Raw genomic sequence first — 18,654 nt, forward strand, 5'->3', positions numbered from 1 at the left:
AGGCACAAGAAACTGGGAGGGGACACAGCCAGAACAGCTGCCCCCAAGTGACCAGAAGAATATTCCATACCACAAGGCTTCATGTTCAGCATGTAAGAGCTGGGTGAAGAGGAGGGAAGAGGGGTGATGACATATGCTTCCCCAAATAACCATTAGCATGATGGAGCCTTGCTTTCCAGGAGATGGCTGAGCACCTGCCTGTTGATAGGTGGATGAATTCTATGCCTGCTTGCACAGCTTTGCTTTGCCTATTGAATGATCTTTCAGATGTATTTTCAACAGTATAAATCACAATGGCAATCTGCACGTGAAACCTAATAGAAATGCTCACTGTCTTTGACTGACCTTTGTCAAAGACAGTATCCTAAATATAAGTTTTCTTTTGTAGTCTTAAAAGAAAATAAATTTCTTTTTATTCATCTTGAGCTCTTGATATCTTGATATCATTAATTCAGGGTTAAACATCTGTATATTAACAGCAATGTCATTAATTTTCAATATTAGTTGTGCAATGAACATAGTAAATCACACTGTGTGTTTGAAGAACTGTCTTTCAGCCTGAAATGCAAACTGTTGTTTCTTTAAAGCAGGGCAAAGTTTGGAGAGAGTTATTAGACTGATAGAGCTGGGGACCAACTCTTTCTAAACCTTTGATAGCACTGGAAACCAGCAATTAGATTTGTTTTGTGCAAAGTCCATAGCAGATGTTTTTAACACAAGCATCTCTTCCTTACATTGCATTTTGAATGCTGCATTTGTACTCAAAACTGACATGCTTTCATGTTCCTACAGATTGTGTCCTGCTTACTTTTACAGGGTGGTGATTAGAGAATTAGGTGGTACCTTTCATACCTATTACAATTCTAGTAAGAAACACATCTCTGCTGTGGAACTGGTTTGTTAAAGCAAGAGGCAGTATTGTTTGGATTTTCAAGTTAAGAACTGCCAACTACATGGCTTTGTATAAGTAACAATCTCTGACTTTCCAGAATCTTAATCTGTACAGAACAAAAACCACCTCTGTGAAGTAAATATAGATTCTTACAAAGATATCCCTTTCCAATTAAAAGAGAAAAAACACGCAAAAAATTAAACCAAACTCACAACAACAACAACAACAACAAAAAAAAAAAAAAAAAAAAAAAAAAAAAACAAAAAAACCAAAAAACCAAACCCAAGGACATTTCTAAATTATATAATTGTTAGTGGAGACAATTATTATATAAAACAAAACAAATCATACTTTTTAAGCAGAGAGGAAATGAGCACAGAAGCAAAACACAGATTTGAGACTGAGATAGACCTCACGTTGAGATCAGAGTGACAGAAGCAAAGTTCAAAAGCACTGCTTTATCTTTCTGTAACTGAGGAGTTCAATAATGCACATTTTCAGAGGAGTGCACTTGGTTACTTATACTGAGCATGAAAAACTGCATCTGAAATTTCTCTGGAAATAAAGGCAGATTTCATTAGGTTGATTTGTTCACTGACTTATGATATCAGAATTCACAGCACTACTTCTGGTACTGGAAACAGGGTAAGAAACCCATACAAATACAAATAGGTTTGAGGCTGAATTCAAGAGGAGACAGGTGCTGGTTGCTGGTTACTGCATCTTCTGCTCTCAGGCTAGTCCATGTGGTGAAACCTCCATTCCCTATAAGACACCTGGATTTCATATATCTGGCCTACACATGCTGAGCAGACAATTGCCTGTCCAATAACAAACACTAGGGACTGCGGATTGTGCTCTATTCCTGTCCTTATAATGCTTAAGAATCTCTAAAAATGCTTAATACTCAGGCTGTGAGGAGACATGCCCTCATATTCTCCTGTGCCTCCCAAAATGCTTATACTCCTGCATCTCCTTAAAAATCTAAGGAAAGAAAACAACATAAAAAGCTTTGGGAACAATCTATCAGCAGCAATGATGATGCTAATCTTCCTTTTTTTTTTTTTTTTTCCATCCCACTAGTCCACCTTTTTATGTTGTTTACATTGAGGTTGCTCCACTCTATAAAAAAGAACTTGAGATCCAGTGTGCCAGAAACAGAAGGAAACTTAGCAGGACTGTGAAACACTCTGATCACAGCACTCAGTAAGCACCAGGCTGTCTCAACGACCTGCTTCTGTATTTCATCAAATTACCACGTATTGAGACCTTCAAGAGATCAGAGATCTGTTCCAGATGAGAGTCTTCAAGTGGTGCTTTCCTGGATGATCCAGGCAGAAGTGGTATGGATGAGTCCTGGAATCACAGAGATCACTGATATCCACTCACAGGATTCTAAACACAAATCTAATATATTTCTGAGTTCCCAGTTATTTTTCTATGAAGGGTATTTCTCAGCTATTTGTACTAAACATAGAAGAGTTTCCCCTTCAAAACTGGAACTTGCCCTCTTTGGTGGTCTGCAGCCCTTTCATGGTTTGTTTAGAAAAAAGACACTTCAAGATTCAAAACATTGTTATCCATCTACATTCTGTGACATGAATGGTATACATGAAAGCCTTCTCCTCTTCACCAGCCCCACCCTTGGTTTTTTCCCATTCCCTACAAGACTCTCTGAGTCGGATTAAGGAAAACAAACCAATAGACAGACAAACAAACCATATGAAAATACCCCAGGTCTTTTTCTGAGGCATGACCACTTTCCACTTGTATGTCAAGCCTGCTCCAGTAATTTTCCATTCCTTTCCCCAGATTTGAAGGCTAGCCACTGTTTTGTCTGATCCGCATACATAATCGCTGTTGTCTCTTGCTGTGCATTGGCTTTTAGGAAAAAGCTGCAAACCTTGAGAACTGAAGAGTCGTAAATAAGTTTATGATATGACTAGCAGCTACCAAAAATGAAAGATTTGCTATTCTAATTTGTAACATTAATTTTAAAACCTCTATTTCTTCTTACTATTGTCTTGAAAATTTCAAAGGACAGCAAGGTCTGAAGCACTTCACCCACTACAGTCGTGCATTCTTCTTCCATATGCCAGACATTAGTTCCGTTTCACTTCTAGCCAGGATGGGGAAATGCAAGCTAATCTATGTCATCATGTGGTATGCTTCAAAATGACAGCTGTCATCAATGAGGAGCTGAACAAAACAGCAACCACAGAGAAGCTGACCAAAAGTGCCACCACAAATACAGGAGTAAAGGGGAGGGCACCTAAAGCCAGTGGATTTCTCTGAATTTTGGCACAGTGCCCACTGATAGCAAAACAGGCACCAACAGGCGATAAAAATAGCTGACAATGTCTGTTAAACCCATCTTAGCCTCCCCAGGCATCAGTGATTTACAAGAGCCTCATTTACAAGAAAGCCATGGTGATTTACAAGAGCCTCTGGTGGGAATTTTTAAACAAAAGACCCAAGCAGCTTGCAATGTTCTCGTTATCTGCAAAACAAAGTGTGTTAATAAGTATGCCAAAAAGATCCCTGTATCTGAACTATGTCTGCTGCAGACCTTTCTTTTCATTACTGAAAGTTGGAAAAATATTATTTTTAATAGGCGAGAAAGCTGGGCTGGGCACAAGAGGAAGCTTAATACATGAGCACTTCAACCACATTCATTTTAATTCTCGCGTGATTTCTTAAAAAAAAAATATTTAATGAAATTTTCATGTTTCATGTTATCACAGGGAGCAATAAATGAGCTGTATAATACACTAAAAGATAAACATGTCTTATAAGTTGTTATTATGAACATAGAGTCAAAAGTATTTTTTAACTCAAGTACTACTGAAATGTTGAAGCAAAAATATTGCATGTGAAAACAAATTAGTATGACCTGTATGTGCATTGCCCACAAAAATAACAAAGTCTTATATGAAGAGATGACTCATTTTGAAGACCATTATGGACAAGCACGATGTACACCTCAATTACTTTTAGGCTTCACCCAAGGGCTATTCATGTCAATGGTAAATCTGGCTGATTTTGAGGAGCCTGAGGTTACATTCAATATTTGCATTTTAACCTCTTTTCTTCTCTCCAAAGCAAGATGTTCAAATTTAATATATGAAGGTCACTCGTATCTATTACAAGTATTAAAAGTATCATCATGAAAAAGAAATATATACACTACAATTTGTCCATAATCTGAGTACAAAATGTGGGTTACAAAACTGTTTAGTAATTACCTTAGTGATCTTGAACTAGCTCATATAATGTGATAAACCAGATAAAAACAGTGCACTTACTCCCTATTTCTAAATATGTGAAAATGACTGGCTGGACATAAGCTCCCCATAAAACCATTAAAAGTTGAAAGGTGTGCCATTTGTCAGTGGAAAGGTCATTTCACTAACATTTGGAACCATGTCTCATGATCTGACATATGACTTAACATCAAAATGACTTGAGCATGTTAGTGTAGCAATTCTTTTCATCCAGACTAGTATAAAGATTAATGAAGCAGGTTCAGCTGATGCCACCTACCCCTACCCATCAGATAAAGAGACTGGAAAAATAAAAAGGCAAAAGATTTTCTAGAAAATCTTTCCTAGTCAAGAAATTTCTGAATTCTAGAAAGGTTTCCCATTCTCTTATCCCCTCTAAGGAGATAAAAGGCTCAAAGTGTGCTGTGGAGCTGAGATGGAAAGGGAATAAGACTGTATAACGCCACACACCTTGCTTCCTATTCTCACAGATCACCAATGCCAGCTTCCTGGATAAAGAGGTGGATTTTTTAAACTGATCTGCAGGGTATCTTACATAGCTCAGAAACAGAGAATTGTTTAGGTTTGAAAAGACCTCTAAAATCATCAAGTTCTACTTGATCCAGGACTGCTAAGTCCACCACTGAACTGTGTCCCCAGGTTCCATATCTACATGTGTTTTAAATATTCAAAGGATGGTGACTCAACCAGTTCACTGAGCAGCCTGTTTCACTGCTTGGCAACTCTTCAAGTGAAGAAATTTCTTCTAATATCCATTCTAAACCTTTTGTGACACAACTTGAGGCCATTTCCTCTTGTCCTGTTGCTCGCTTCTTGGAAGAAGAGACTCACCTGCACCTCACCACAACCTCCTTTCAGGTGGTTGTAGAGAATGATAAGGTCTCCACTGAGCCTCCTTTTCTCCAGTCTGATCAGCCCCAGCTCCCTCAGCCACTCCTTACAGGATTTGTTCTCCAGATCCTCCACCAGCTCCACTGCTTTTCTTTGGACATTCTCCAGCATCTCAGTGTCTTTTTTGTCTTTCCTCTTGTATTATGTTTCCATGATGGTAACTATATCACAAATTTCCTAGTGCACTATGGCTGCATCTGGTGCACCCTGGTGCACCCTGTTTGTTGCCCATGCTGCACTCATTGGTGCAGACATACTTCATCTGGGCTGTTGATTCCACCACCTTTTCTGAGGGAAAAAGCCCTAATCCCATTGTGACCATTCTCAGGTACTTCTGTAATTTCTAACACATCAGTAACCCTGGTTTCTCTGCTGCTGCAAGCATATCCCTTCCCTGTCTCCAGCTACACAGCAGACAGATCTTGCTAGCACACCATCCCGCAAATTTTGGCATGCAGCCCCCAGTTGCTCTCTAGTGAGGCTGGTTTTATCCCTTTCCCCCTTCAAATCCAGTTTAAAGCTCTCTTGGTCAGTCCATGTTGTGCAAAGATCCTGTTCCCCACTTTGAGACAGGTATACCCCACGTAAAACCAAGAATTCTGCCAGAGACTCTGGTCTTGGAGCTAGCTATTGATCTGCGGGCAGCTACCATCTGCCTACTACCTTGCAAACATTTAAACCTGTCCCAAAGCACTCTGAACAGGGAGTTTCATGAAAATACCAATGGATAGGTCCCTAGGAAGACATAGTCTTAAAAGCAGAACAGTAAAAATTGGAACAGAAGAGATTAAGTGCTAAGGGAGAAAGGATGTCATGGAGGCTATGTGAAAAAAGTGAATCTGGTAAGAAAAACAAATATATTGAAGGACCATTAACACTGGTGTGTTAAGACTGGTGTGCAGCTACTCCAATTAACACAGAATTGGAGTAGCTGTGCACCAGTCTGACCCCAGGAATGTCATCCTTTATGAAGTCACAGCTATGTTAGTGCTTAGTCAGCACAAGCACAGGGCATGTTCAGTCCTTTCTACAGGCATTGCTCCCTAGCAAACACAATAGCTTGGGATTCCCAAAGATTCTATGGGTTCATTTTATGTTGGCCATTCCATTTTTTGTAACAATTCCTGACAGCAGAATAGAAAGCTGGTGCTACTTGACTCCCCCCTACTTGGGTTAATGACTTTTGGAAGTCTCCTAATGGGATTTAATTGCTGCTATGTTTTACAATAGCCATTCCGTATGCATTTACTGATAATTGCCTAAGAGCCAATGAAAGTTAATGAGCAATAATAATCCCAGTTGTTTGCTTTAGTTTTCTTCTGAAACCCTGTCTTTCTCTAATGATTAATACTGTAGATTTCTTCTAGACAGCACTTACTCAAAGCCAAAAATAACCTGGATATAAACTGACAGCTTGTCCTTCAGGTAGTGTGGAGGATTTATTCTGTGGGCCATGCTTTCTAGAACATTGCCTCATTCACCCACCTACATATCTGTTCTGGGCAAGGCAGAAGCACTGTCTCAGGAAAGTAAACTGTGATTATGCCAGTTTATAAAGACTAATGGTTTGTGGGTGTTACTTGTGTGAAGCGCTTCCCCTGCCTGTTGGTAGAAAGCCATTTGGCCAAATTTCCTAAGGTTTTAATTCACTGTAATAAGGATACATTTTATTTAACAAGAAGCCACAGTCCACAAACACTTCATCACACTAACACACAGGATACAACAAAAATAGTTAAACTGAAGAAAAGAATAGTCTTACTTGATGGAAGTGAAGGGAAATTCATTCTCAGTGAGCTGCTGAATAAAAATTTGGTGTATAAATCTCATTCCTTATTCCATAATAATCATAAAAAACACCCTGGAGGCAGCATAAGATCTCTGTGACTTTCAGAGAAGCTTATTCTCTCAAATCACATGGACTGGCACATGCTATTTAGACATGCAAACATGCCTAAGAGCTGATCTCTACACATATAAAGTAACAAAAAATTAATTACATCAATATACAAGTAAGTAGGATTTTGAAGAAGACATCACAGGCTGGCTGGTAGTAACCTCAGTTGAAAGTAAAATGGTTAAAAATTCATGTTTACAAGGAAAGGTGGGCACATGTGTGACACATTATACATATATACTCTTCTAATGTTTTTTTTTTTTTTATAATTCCTTTTAAATGAATTGTACATATTGAAAAATCATGGCATCCTTCATGTTCATGGCCAAAACCCCTAAACATTTCAGAAATATACCCAGACAGGCTCAAAACACCAATGAACTATTATGAGCTGTCCATTTCCCAGGCACATCTACTTACAGTACATAAAATAACCCAGGCTTAGAAGTATATTGCACACTAGTAAAATTTTCTATCTGAGCAGAGAGGTGCTGGCTCATGCCATTGTAAGATCACTCTCAGTAATCTCTGGAAGATCTCTGCAACTGGGAGAGCTGCTTCAGGACTACAGGATGTCCAGTGATGGAACCAGAGGCAATGGGCACAAGAGGAAACACTGAATGTTCTCTATGAACACCAGGGAACACTTTTTCACTGTGAGGATGACTGAGCAGTGAATAGGTTGCCTAGAAAGGTGATGGGGTCTCCATCTGGTCATGGTCATGTGTAATTGGCTCTAAATAGCCCTGAGCAGGGGCCTGGACCAGATGACTTTTAGAGATCCCTTCCAACCTTAACTATTCTGTGCTTCTGTAACAGGATAACCTCTAATCTCACTTTTTCCCAAGCTGGTGAAATTAGCCAGCTGTACACAAGGCAGGCACAAGCAGTACTGCTTTCTTAACCAGATGAATCCTCTTAGGAGACCATATCCTTATTTTTTTCCACTTTTTCTCCTTCCTGTTATTTTTATTCTCCCATAAAATCATAAGGAAAACATGATTCATGCAACAACAGATGGTGACAGAAACCCTCTACCTACACTGGAATGTAGTTGATGTCAGTATTCATTCATCTCAGCATAACAGGCTACATTCAGTGCTTTGGCAGAGTAAGAATAAGGATCCATTCCTTATAAAATTATTGATTTTATATAAGTCACAGCTACATACTCAATATATAAACCAAAGATAACTACAGGCCAGGGACAAGATTTTCCAAAATGAACACTGATTTTTCACGTTCATCTTGATAAAATTTAAATATGACTGGCTATTCACAACATTGGTATGGGGAGGAGAGGGATGTTTAAGATATATTTAAAGTGTTCCACATTGGAGAAAAAGAAAACATTAGGCATCAAATTTACAATAAGCATTTAAAATACTTAGCCAAATAGGCCACAGTGATGTCACTTCAGAAATGCACAAAATCCAATTTTTCACATACCAGACCCCATTTTACCTTGGATAATCCACTTTCTGCTTTCAGTAGATTTTGTTCCACAGAACATTCTGATTACTTCCACACTTAGTCCTAAATGGTATTTGCATTCAATAGCGCCACTGTGACTTAATCAGGGAGTGGGACTTTTCCCAAGAGGGCATTTTAGAAATGCTCATTAATGTGTGTTCCTCGCTCAAAACTCTTCAGTGCAGCTACAGGTTTAACCATTGGAACTCAGAGTGAGCAACCAAAATTATGGGTCTTTGTTGTAAAGAGCTAGTGTCAAAAATTGATTCACCATTATATAGAGACCTTTGCCCTGTTAATGCTTAGCAACATCCTCCTAGAAACACAATTAGAGGCAAGTTCCTAGCAATCAACTGTGTGTTTTCTCTCTTACAGAACTTTCTCTTTGACTTTGAAAGAACCCAGAGAAATCCAAAATCATCTTTAATTCTGTACATTTTTATAACACTTTTATCTTAGTTTCAGCTGTGTCCATAAATATATTGAACAGTATGTAGAGCTAGTATTTGCAAAGTTATGAATCTGAAATATTACCTTCAATATATAATGGGAGATTGGTCGTTATATGTGACCTGATTACACTTCCACATATGCTTAATTTTACATACTTTTAAATGTCCTTGTATACTTTTAAATGTCCTTTCAGGCTATCTGCCTGAAATACTCACAGAACTATTTCTAAATGGCCTCTGGGTTTGAGGTGTGGCCTCACCAGCGCAGAGTACAAGGGGACAATCCCTCCCCTGGTCCTGCTGGCCACACTATTTTGCATTTAGGCCAGGTTTCCACTGGCCTTTTTGGCTACCTGGTCACACTCTGGCTCATGTTCAGCTGCTCTCAACCCACACGCCCAGGTAATTTTCCACTGGGCAGCTTTCCAGCCACTCTCTCCCCTGCTTGTACTGATGCTTGGAGTTGTTGTGACCTGAGGGTTGGATGCAGCACTTGACCCTGTTGAACCTCATACCATTGGCTTCAATCCATCAATACAGCCTGTCCAGAACCCTCTGTAGAGCCTTCCTGCCCTTCAGAGATCAGCACTGTGCCTGCAAACTGACCAAAAGTGCACTCGGTCCCTTTGCCCAGAGTATTGATAAAGGTATTAAACAGGACTGGATCCCACCTGGTCCTTGTAAACTTGTGCAAGCCTCAGTGGTATAGTCACTTATATTTTCTCCCTGCATGACTTCATGACATTCTTGTAGTCCTCTGATGTTGCCTGTCTTTTCTTCCGAAGGCCATAAATTCTCATTTTTTTCCTGTCCAGACAAAGCTCTCAGTTCAGCCAGGATGGTCTTTCCAGACAGCTCATTTTTTGGCTCATGTGGACATCCTTTTTGGGTGCTTTTAGGATTTCTTTCTTAAAGCACATACTGTCTTCCTAGACTCCTTTGTCCCTCAGGACTGGCTCTCAAGGAACTCTCTTAACCAGTCCCCTAAAGAGGCCAAAGTCTGCCCTCTGGACATCCAAGGCAGCAGTTCTGCTGAATTCCTCCTTACTTCTCCAAGAATCAAAAACCCAATAATTTCATGGTTGCTGCGCCCAAGATGGCCTCTCATTGTCACATTACTGACCCATCCTCCCCTGCTCACAACCAGCAGGTCCAGCAGGACACCTTCCCTAGTGGGCTCCCTCACCAGCTGTGTCAGGAAGCTACTTTCCACAAACACCTACATATTAGAAAGCTCTCCTTGTTCTGAAGATTTTACAATCTTCTCAGGGAAGGCAAAGAGCATGAATGAAACTGAAAGAGAGGTGAATTTGTTTGCCCTCTGTCACACACTTCCTCTCTATACAGTGCCCCATTTCCAATCATTGTTCCATAGAAACGGAAAGCACAGTGTTAGTTATTGTAAGATAACTTCATAATATATTTTGTTATCTATACTACATTTGACTGCTGAGTAGATTCTGAAAATCAATCCATGGAAGTGCATGGATAAGGAGCCTAGAGCAACTATAACATGAGTCACTGCTTTCTGCATTTACACTAAAATGGTAACTAATATTAGATAATTCATTTTATTGCTGGAATAAGAACTGGTTTTCCCTGTGTGCATATATAGAGAGAAAAATGAATTTCTGTATGTTTCAAAAATATGTACTATATAAAGTAGCATGGAAATAACCTGTTTGGAGGTTTCAACTAAAATGATTTGGACAAAGAGACATGTAAGGCAAAATATTTTAAACATCATGGCAAATATTTAACTACTTTGTCTTCATCAAAAAAATCACAACAGAAGTCAGTAATCAGACTCAAAGAGTTTCAATGGGAATTGTTAACTAAGCCAAACACTTTCTGCCTGAACATTATATCATGTACAGAAATAGTTCCAGTTCATAGTAACAAATGTTGGAGAAAAATACTGATATTTACTCACTTTTTCTAAGTTTGAATAGAGGTTAACACAGCTGTTATTATCCATGCAGCTTATCAAAGGAGCTTTATTCTGCTCAGCAATTGGGCATGAGGGACAACATGGGCAACTTTTAACTCCTGTCAGAAATTACTACCTACTCTGGAGATTAACCTAGATGATGAAAAGACAATCTTCTACTTCCACACATCTGAATATCCGTCTGCACAGCCTCTCAAGATTAGACACATTACTGACAAATGCCATAATAATTCAATTTCTGCCTTACCCCTTATTGCACTTTCACACCTGATGAAGTGTCCGTGGTTAGAAGAAGATTATTTCTATAGCAGCAGCTAGGCAGAGCTGATGTACTTCATGGGCATTTGTAATTGTTATCAGAACCACCAGAATGACTATAGGTCTTAGCAGCATAAAATCAGCAATGTTTGCTTACACCACAGGGCCATATAGATTATTAATGTAGTGAAAAAACAAATACTATTTTCATCATTAATAAAATCCAAGCTCATATAATGGACCAGTGGATTTCTAGCATTATTGTTTGTTCAGCCATCCCAGTAAGCCAGAAATAACATTAAACTGGATAGAAAACAACTACCAAAAAGCATATTTCTAAAATTTTCCAAATACTTTTATGTCTCTTCAAAAATTAAAACTTTTGTCAGCAATTAAAACTTATTATTCTTTAATTTCAGCCACATAGTAAACCTTACTAAATATTTTTGGCATCTGAAAAGACCTTTACAGATATTAAACCAATTTGATGTTACTGAATGATTTCTCTAGAGGCTTAGTATTTAGGTGTGTATTTTGACCATATGCAAGCATTTCTCCTCTCACATATATATTTTGCTATTGCTATTGCTAATACAAGTGCAGCTTAACATACCTATTGAAATGCAATGGAATCAGGCATTTGAGCTCTAAATCTCATTTCATGAACCTCAAGCAGACACCTAATTTTAGGAACCAAAGTTTGAAGACACTCATTATACTTGATAAAAAAAAATTCTACTTCTGTAGATCTGATTTGTTTGGTTATTTTTTTTGTTTTATCACCACCAAGAAACAGGACATGTTTTCAAACAGCACAATGTAGGTTTGTAGAAATAATAAAATCCTATGCCACATTGCAACAACTTGTGGGAACACCATCCCTTAAAGAATGCACAAAGTCTGTTTCCTTTCAGACTAAGTCAAAGCATTACAGACAGAACAGTCTATTTTTGCCCTGGGCTAAACAGATTTGGTGGGTTCACTGGAAAAAAGTCCCTAAGCAAAGGAAAATCAAAATTTCTACTTGATGATATTAAACTACATGGAATAGATGGCTATTTCTTCCCTTAGTTCTGTGATGATGAAAAAAGAGTAGATTCAAGAAGTCATGCATAGTCAGTAACTGAGTATCACAAAAGGCAAAATAATAAATTTTGCACAGAATGCCCTGTCAGATGCTCAGTGGCAAAGAACACGTTTAAAAATTTTAAGGGTGGTGTTTACCAAAAATAGCTTTACATTGTCTTCCTAATAAAGGCATGAAACTAGTTGAGATACTCAGACGGATACACTTGCAATTTTCCATCTCATGTTTAATTTTTCCTAAATAAAAGATAAACTTCCAATTCTGGTTGTCATAAACAAACAAACCAAGCAAAAATACTATGATTGTCTTATTTGGTACTGAAATGCAACAGCAAAAATTCACTAGGATCCTTTCAGAGCTGCTCTATTTCAAGGGTGCTAGGTCAGATGACAGGTATTTTCATCAGAAAAAAGAGGAGTGCAAATATCTTCTTTTATATGGGTAACAAGGCCTTCATTTTATAAACTTTTACCTACATGCAACAGCACCTGAATACCCTATGAACTACAATGATCTACTTTTAGAAAATTCTTATGAGAAAGGAAAATATAATTTTTCTGATTTTATCGTGAATTGAATTTAAATAATCTGAAAGTAAACACAATGTTCATTGCCACCTGCTTATCCTTTACTTGCTATATTTAACCTAAATGTCAGAGAAGCAGTGGGAAGTTGCAACAATACCATTCACGTCAAAGAAAGCACAATCTGAAACTACTACTATAAGTGTTCTTTTCATTCTCTAGCTTTTTTATCCTTTTAAATACTGATATTTGTTATCCAGCTCTCCTATCCAAATGCACAGGGTGTGCTGAGGATCAATCACAAACTCTGAAGAAAAGTCCTGAAATGGTGTACAATCTAACTTTGAATTTAGAACTTGTCAATTTTCCTATTAAAAATATAAAGGAATAATGCTTTGGTTCTTAGAATAATATGGAACAGAACTCAAATCCTGAGGTATATTAAATAAAGAGGGTTCAAAGCATCCATAGTGAGACTTCTCTCAATGTAGCAAAACACCTCATTATGGCACTGACAGATAACTCCAAAGCCACTCTTTGGAATACATAAAATATATTGTATTTGGGTATACTGTATATCGATACACGCAGCTATATATTGCTCTTTTTCTCCTGTCAGTGCAAAATTATGAACATCTTGCAATGTTGTGAGAGTGGGTCAGCTTACACAATCAAATTAAATCAAAGAAACACCTTTCTACAGATTAATGTTTCCTACAAAGAGTTAATCTGTGCTGTAGCTCTTCTGTCCTGATGCCACCCATTGACAGAGTTCTCCTTACAATACTATCCAAACTCCATGTGCATAGTGCCAGAAATTACTGAAAATGAGAGTAAGCCTTCACAAAGAGACCACAGAAAGAGCTCAGCTTGTACCCAAGCTCACATGTGTGTAAATTTCAAGACACACACAAGCTGAGAGAGCCTAACTTTAATAACAGACTTCTCATACTGCTGTGTCTGGTATAATGCCAGCAGCTGAGCTCCAGAGTACATTTCTAAGTGACACTGAAGGAAAACAGCTCTTTAGTAACTATTAAAGCTATTTCCACTAGGACTCCATATTAAAGTCCTTCAGCTAGATAGTATTCTTCCACATATGAAAAACATTGAAATCTGGAATTTCAGAGCTTTTTTTTTAACTGAAGGTGATGAACTTTATTCTTGGTTTTTGTGAATGCTGAACACTCAGAACTAGGAAGTGAACTACAATTTGAATTTCAGTTTTAAATTAATCACAGTGTTCTCTAGAGGGAATATTCACTCTAAATATAAAAAAATACATATCTCTGCATTCATTGGCTGAAAAAGATCTGAATAATTCAGTATATGGAACAGTTTTCCTCATATATCTTTAAGACATGCATTAAACTGATGATAATATTATGGCTTAGTTAATACCTAATTAATGTTCATTAATAGAGAAATTAAAAAACTTTGGTACATGCAGCACAGAAGACTGGTATTCTGCAGCTTATTAGTACCAAAGCTCCTGAGCAAAAGATTATTTTTTTCTTGTTATCATTCAGACTTAAAAAACATCAGCAAAACATGGTACTTGGAGTCCTAATTAAGTACAATAAAACATAAGCTGAAGCTGTGACATTTAACAAAACTTCATAGCTCTAGGGACCTAGTCTTGAACAGAAGTTTGAAATATGAATGAATTTGCAATTCCAACAACACTTAAGCTGAGCTCAAGGTTGGAAATTTGAGTCTGAAAAATATGAGAAGGTTAAACAAAACACTCAGAGGCAGAAGCACAACACAAACTTATTTGAAAAGCTGAGTGACATTTTTTGTCTATACAGGTCTTAATTATTGTAAAAAGGATGGGCTAACAAAAAAAAAGAATGATAGAATATTAAATACCAGGATAAAAAATAAGTTCAAGACATATAATGTGACTGATTAAATTTGTGGGGAACAGAAGTAGGAAGAAAGCAGCAAAATTATTCAGAAGTATTCTGAATAATTTAAGACAGTAAGATGACACTAAAAAGAAAATTAAAACTAAGGAAACTGGATTTTCAATACCAAAAGTACTTTTTTTCATGTCAGAGGAAACTAAAAAATGTAGACAATAAATCCTTACTGCACTCTCAGATAAGCCATATCAAACTTCAAGAAATTTGAGGGAAGGTAGGGTATGGTGTGGTGTTCCCCCATCCAATTATGAAACAGGGAAGAATAACTTCTTTTTGGAAGTGTATTTCAGAAATGCCCTTAACTCTTCTAAGAGCACACAGTAAGTTTATTACCATAAAACTATCTTTGAATAGAGCAAAAATATTTAAAGACCTGACATCTCTCACAACATTTTAAAAGCATTCACACACTTCACCTTTCCTCTATTTTTTCCCTTCTACAAAATTTGAGTTTTTTTGGTCTAATAGCTATTTGATTTTACAAACAACTTTTTCTTTCGACGTGTCTCAAGGAACCATTCTGGAGGCTGAAATAATCACAGCTTCTCTTTAGAAATCTTCAGTACATGACTGGTGCATCTGCTACACTTTTATCTTTTCCACATTATCCCCTGAATTTTTCTGTCTCTTCAGTTTCATCTGACGCTTCATTGCCTGCTATAATTTTGCTGCCTGTAGTTGGGAAAAATCAAGTCCTTCTCATGATGAAGAAACGTCCTTTAGTTTCATGCCTTCCTTTACCTGTTTTCCCTAACATTTTGTTATCTCTGCCATGTCGGGGTATACAGTCAGAAATATCAAAATATATATGATTACAAAAAGGGAAAGATTCTACTGGTATTTTCCTGGATCTGACTGTGGAGAATGAAGGTAGCTTCTAGATGACAACATATTTGAGGCCTTTAATTTTTAAATGTATCTCATGAAAAAGGTGTATATGTGCTTAAAACTGTTGTAGCAGCAGACTAATTCAAGAAGTTTTAATATTTGTGACCTCAGAGGCAAATTTGTGTATTTTTCTCATAGAAAAGTTCAAAATCTGTAGAAGTCCAAGTATTTACGAGCACACATTTGGGTTTTCTTCTGCAAATCACAACTGTTTGCAAGGCATATGGAATTTTACAATAAAGCACATTGCATCAGTGTCCAGAATTGTTCACCATTACTGCTTTCTTGAAGAGCCTGTAGAAAAGTTTGTTTATATCCTGGGAACATCAGTCCCTTTTCCCTCTGCAGCATATAGGCAGCTCCCACCAAACTAATGAACCACATTTTCAGAAGGATCAGTGCTCAAAACCTGTGTGGTCAGGAAAGGTGTATTTTTAAAATATTTTAATATTTCTCTCAGTTCTTTATAATCCTGGACATTGTGTGAAGCTTTCCAATATATTAAAAAAAAAAAAAGTATATTTTGTTTAACAAAACCTTCAAATCTCATTTCTAACAATGTGTGAAGAGATCCACTATGCTTAAACAACGGAGAGAAAAGAAAATGAATAAAAAAGTTTATGACTTGTAATAGAGGAAAACTATCTGTGACACAAACCACCCATTTTTTAATCTTTTAAGACAGGTGCAAATAACATTAACTAGAAAACAAAAGACAAGTCACAACTTACAGCATTTCTCATCTGATTTGAACTCCTCAAAAAGTGTTAGTATTGATTTTCAAAGAAAACCCACAGAAAATAACTGTTAGGCTTTTTGGTATAGAGATCAATACAGGTATCACAAATCCCTTCAATAATCAGAAGTGAAATATTTTTCTTGGAATACTGTTTATCCTGCGTAAGATAACACTTTCACACAACGCATTTATCACCCTATTATGTTCAAAGACCAGAGAGAGAGTTAAGAGCACTTAATTTTTAGCAAAACTTTGCTCATTTTATATTCCATCAGTCCACTATGATTATACTGTTAGACTGTTCCAGTTAGTGACAGCTTAAAAAGCACAGCAGTATTCTGACTAGTAAACACATAAAAAACAAATTATGTAGCTGCTAATGGAGCTGCTCCAAATGGGATACAGAAATAAATACATTCCATCTGCAACACGGTGGGCAAAAAATTAAAGATATCCAGTGGTTATTATTTGTATATTTAGAATTTTCTTGCAACAAAAGAACTTGAGCGTGTCGCGCAACAAAGCCTCACGCAGGGCTGAGCTGGGAAAACCTGCAGTGCTCAGTACCACCCACACCTACTTACTCAAGTCTGAGACCATTACTGTTGTACTTCCCACAAATCTCCTGCTGGTCCTCAGGTGCCAAGCTCTCCTTTGGAGCCAGTCATGGCTTTCCATGTCATGCAACCCAGCGCCCGTAGATCAGCACACCTAATGTGAACACTTCTGCTTAGTCAATGAGCTAACGGCTACATTTAAGAAGGCAGGATTAATGTGCCTGCTGTCACATAAGGAACATGATTTATGTAAATCTCAATATTCAACCAAACCTATGCTTCCTTTGTAATTCTGTCCAGAACTGAACTTTTTAAAGCCACGGGGAAAGCCAAATATGCTATAACATGTATCAAAAAATAAGAACTTAAATCCTCCCTAAAATGAAATATTGCAGGGAAAAAAAAAAAAAAACAAAAAAACAAACAAACAAACAAACAAAAAACTGTCCACTACTTTTGGAATTTTTCTACTTTGCCAACAGCAAAGTCATCACTTCTTAGTAAAAATATAACCAAATCTCATTTAACAGTTTCTTTCTTTACCAAGCGGATGAGAATTTTTATTCTGTGGACAAATGCATCCAGAAGCTGAAACCAGCTCCCCTGCATTGATTCTACACCACTGCACAGGGGATTAGCTCATCAGATTTAGATTTTCACTGGTCACCAGATGAGGGGCATAACACAAGACAGACTGCTCTTCCAATGGACTGAAAATCTAAGACAAACACTGATCTTTAAGAAATAAAAAATAGTTGAGTTAGGTTTAGAAAGCTTCCATTTGCATCACTTAGCATTTACTTAAAAGATCAATACCACAAACTACTGGGACCTATTAAAACAGAATAGTTCAGACATAAACCTCTTAAAAAATCAAATTAAATTCTTCAAAATTACAGGCACAATATCTGAGCTTTTAAGAAGAAAGTAGTGCATGTATTACTGCTGTTTCTTTCTATCTGCTTATATCCCAAAATCTCTGGCATCATGATGAGGAATTCTCCATGTGCTTCACCATTAAAGATATCACACAAATGCCTTCTAAGAGCAAAACTTTCATGAGCTAGTCTTACTAGTAATTTTCAGTACCTTAGTTAATATATCCCACTTTAAAAAAATTACAGGAATAATTATTTCTAGAGCTTTTAGTCCACCAAAAAATGTTAGCTTGCAGGAGGTGTCATAGCATAGTTTACCTAAGCATAGCAAAAATTTATTCCCAGGCAAAATGAATTCATGTTCACTCAGACTTATTTCTGATTCTGAAATTTGGAAATCCAATATACTTGTCAGACCTTCACACCAAACACACAACTGGAGCATCACCTGGTGGATTTGTATGGGTTGTTAGAAATTGGTAAGGGAAACGTGTAGAGAAAAATGATTCAAACAAAATGGGATTAGTACCGGTGCAATTTGTTGTTAAAGTAGTGAGAAATACCTATGTCACTTCTGCAAAACAGAAATTTCTTAATTTGAATCCTTCTTTTATGACAGTGCTATGATATGGAATAATTTTTCTTTTTTTTCTATTACATGTTTCCAGCATGACTACCCCTTTGCTATTTGGTATAATATTGCTATTTTTAATTATAAATTTCTGAGTAGAAGTATTTGTCTTACAGCTGCCTGAACACCCAAGGTAAATCTATCATTAATTATTTCAGTATTATTCTCACTACTTAATAGGAGCTTTATGTAAATGTTATCTACCTGTTCTTAAAAGTAAGAACAAAGGGAATCTATGCTTGTCTTCCTTTCATTTTCCCTTGTAGCTGAAAAAGAACACTGCTCACTTAGAAGCTTCCTGGTGCCCAATACAATATAAGATTG

The sequence above is a fragment of the Anomalospiza imberbis genome, chromosome 4 (genome assembly GCF_031753505.1).
Source record: "Anomalospiza imberbis isolate Cuckoo-Finch-1a 21T00152 chromosome 4, ASM3175350v1, whole genome shotgun sequence".
In the NCBI taxonomy this organism is placed as follows: Eukaryota; Metazoa; Chordata; class Aves; order Passeriformes; family Viduidae; genus Anomalospiza; species Anomalospiza imberbis.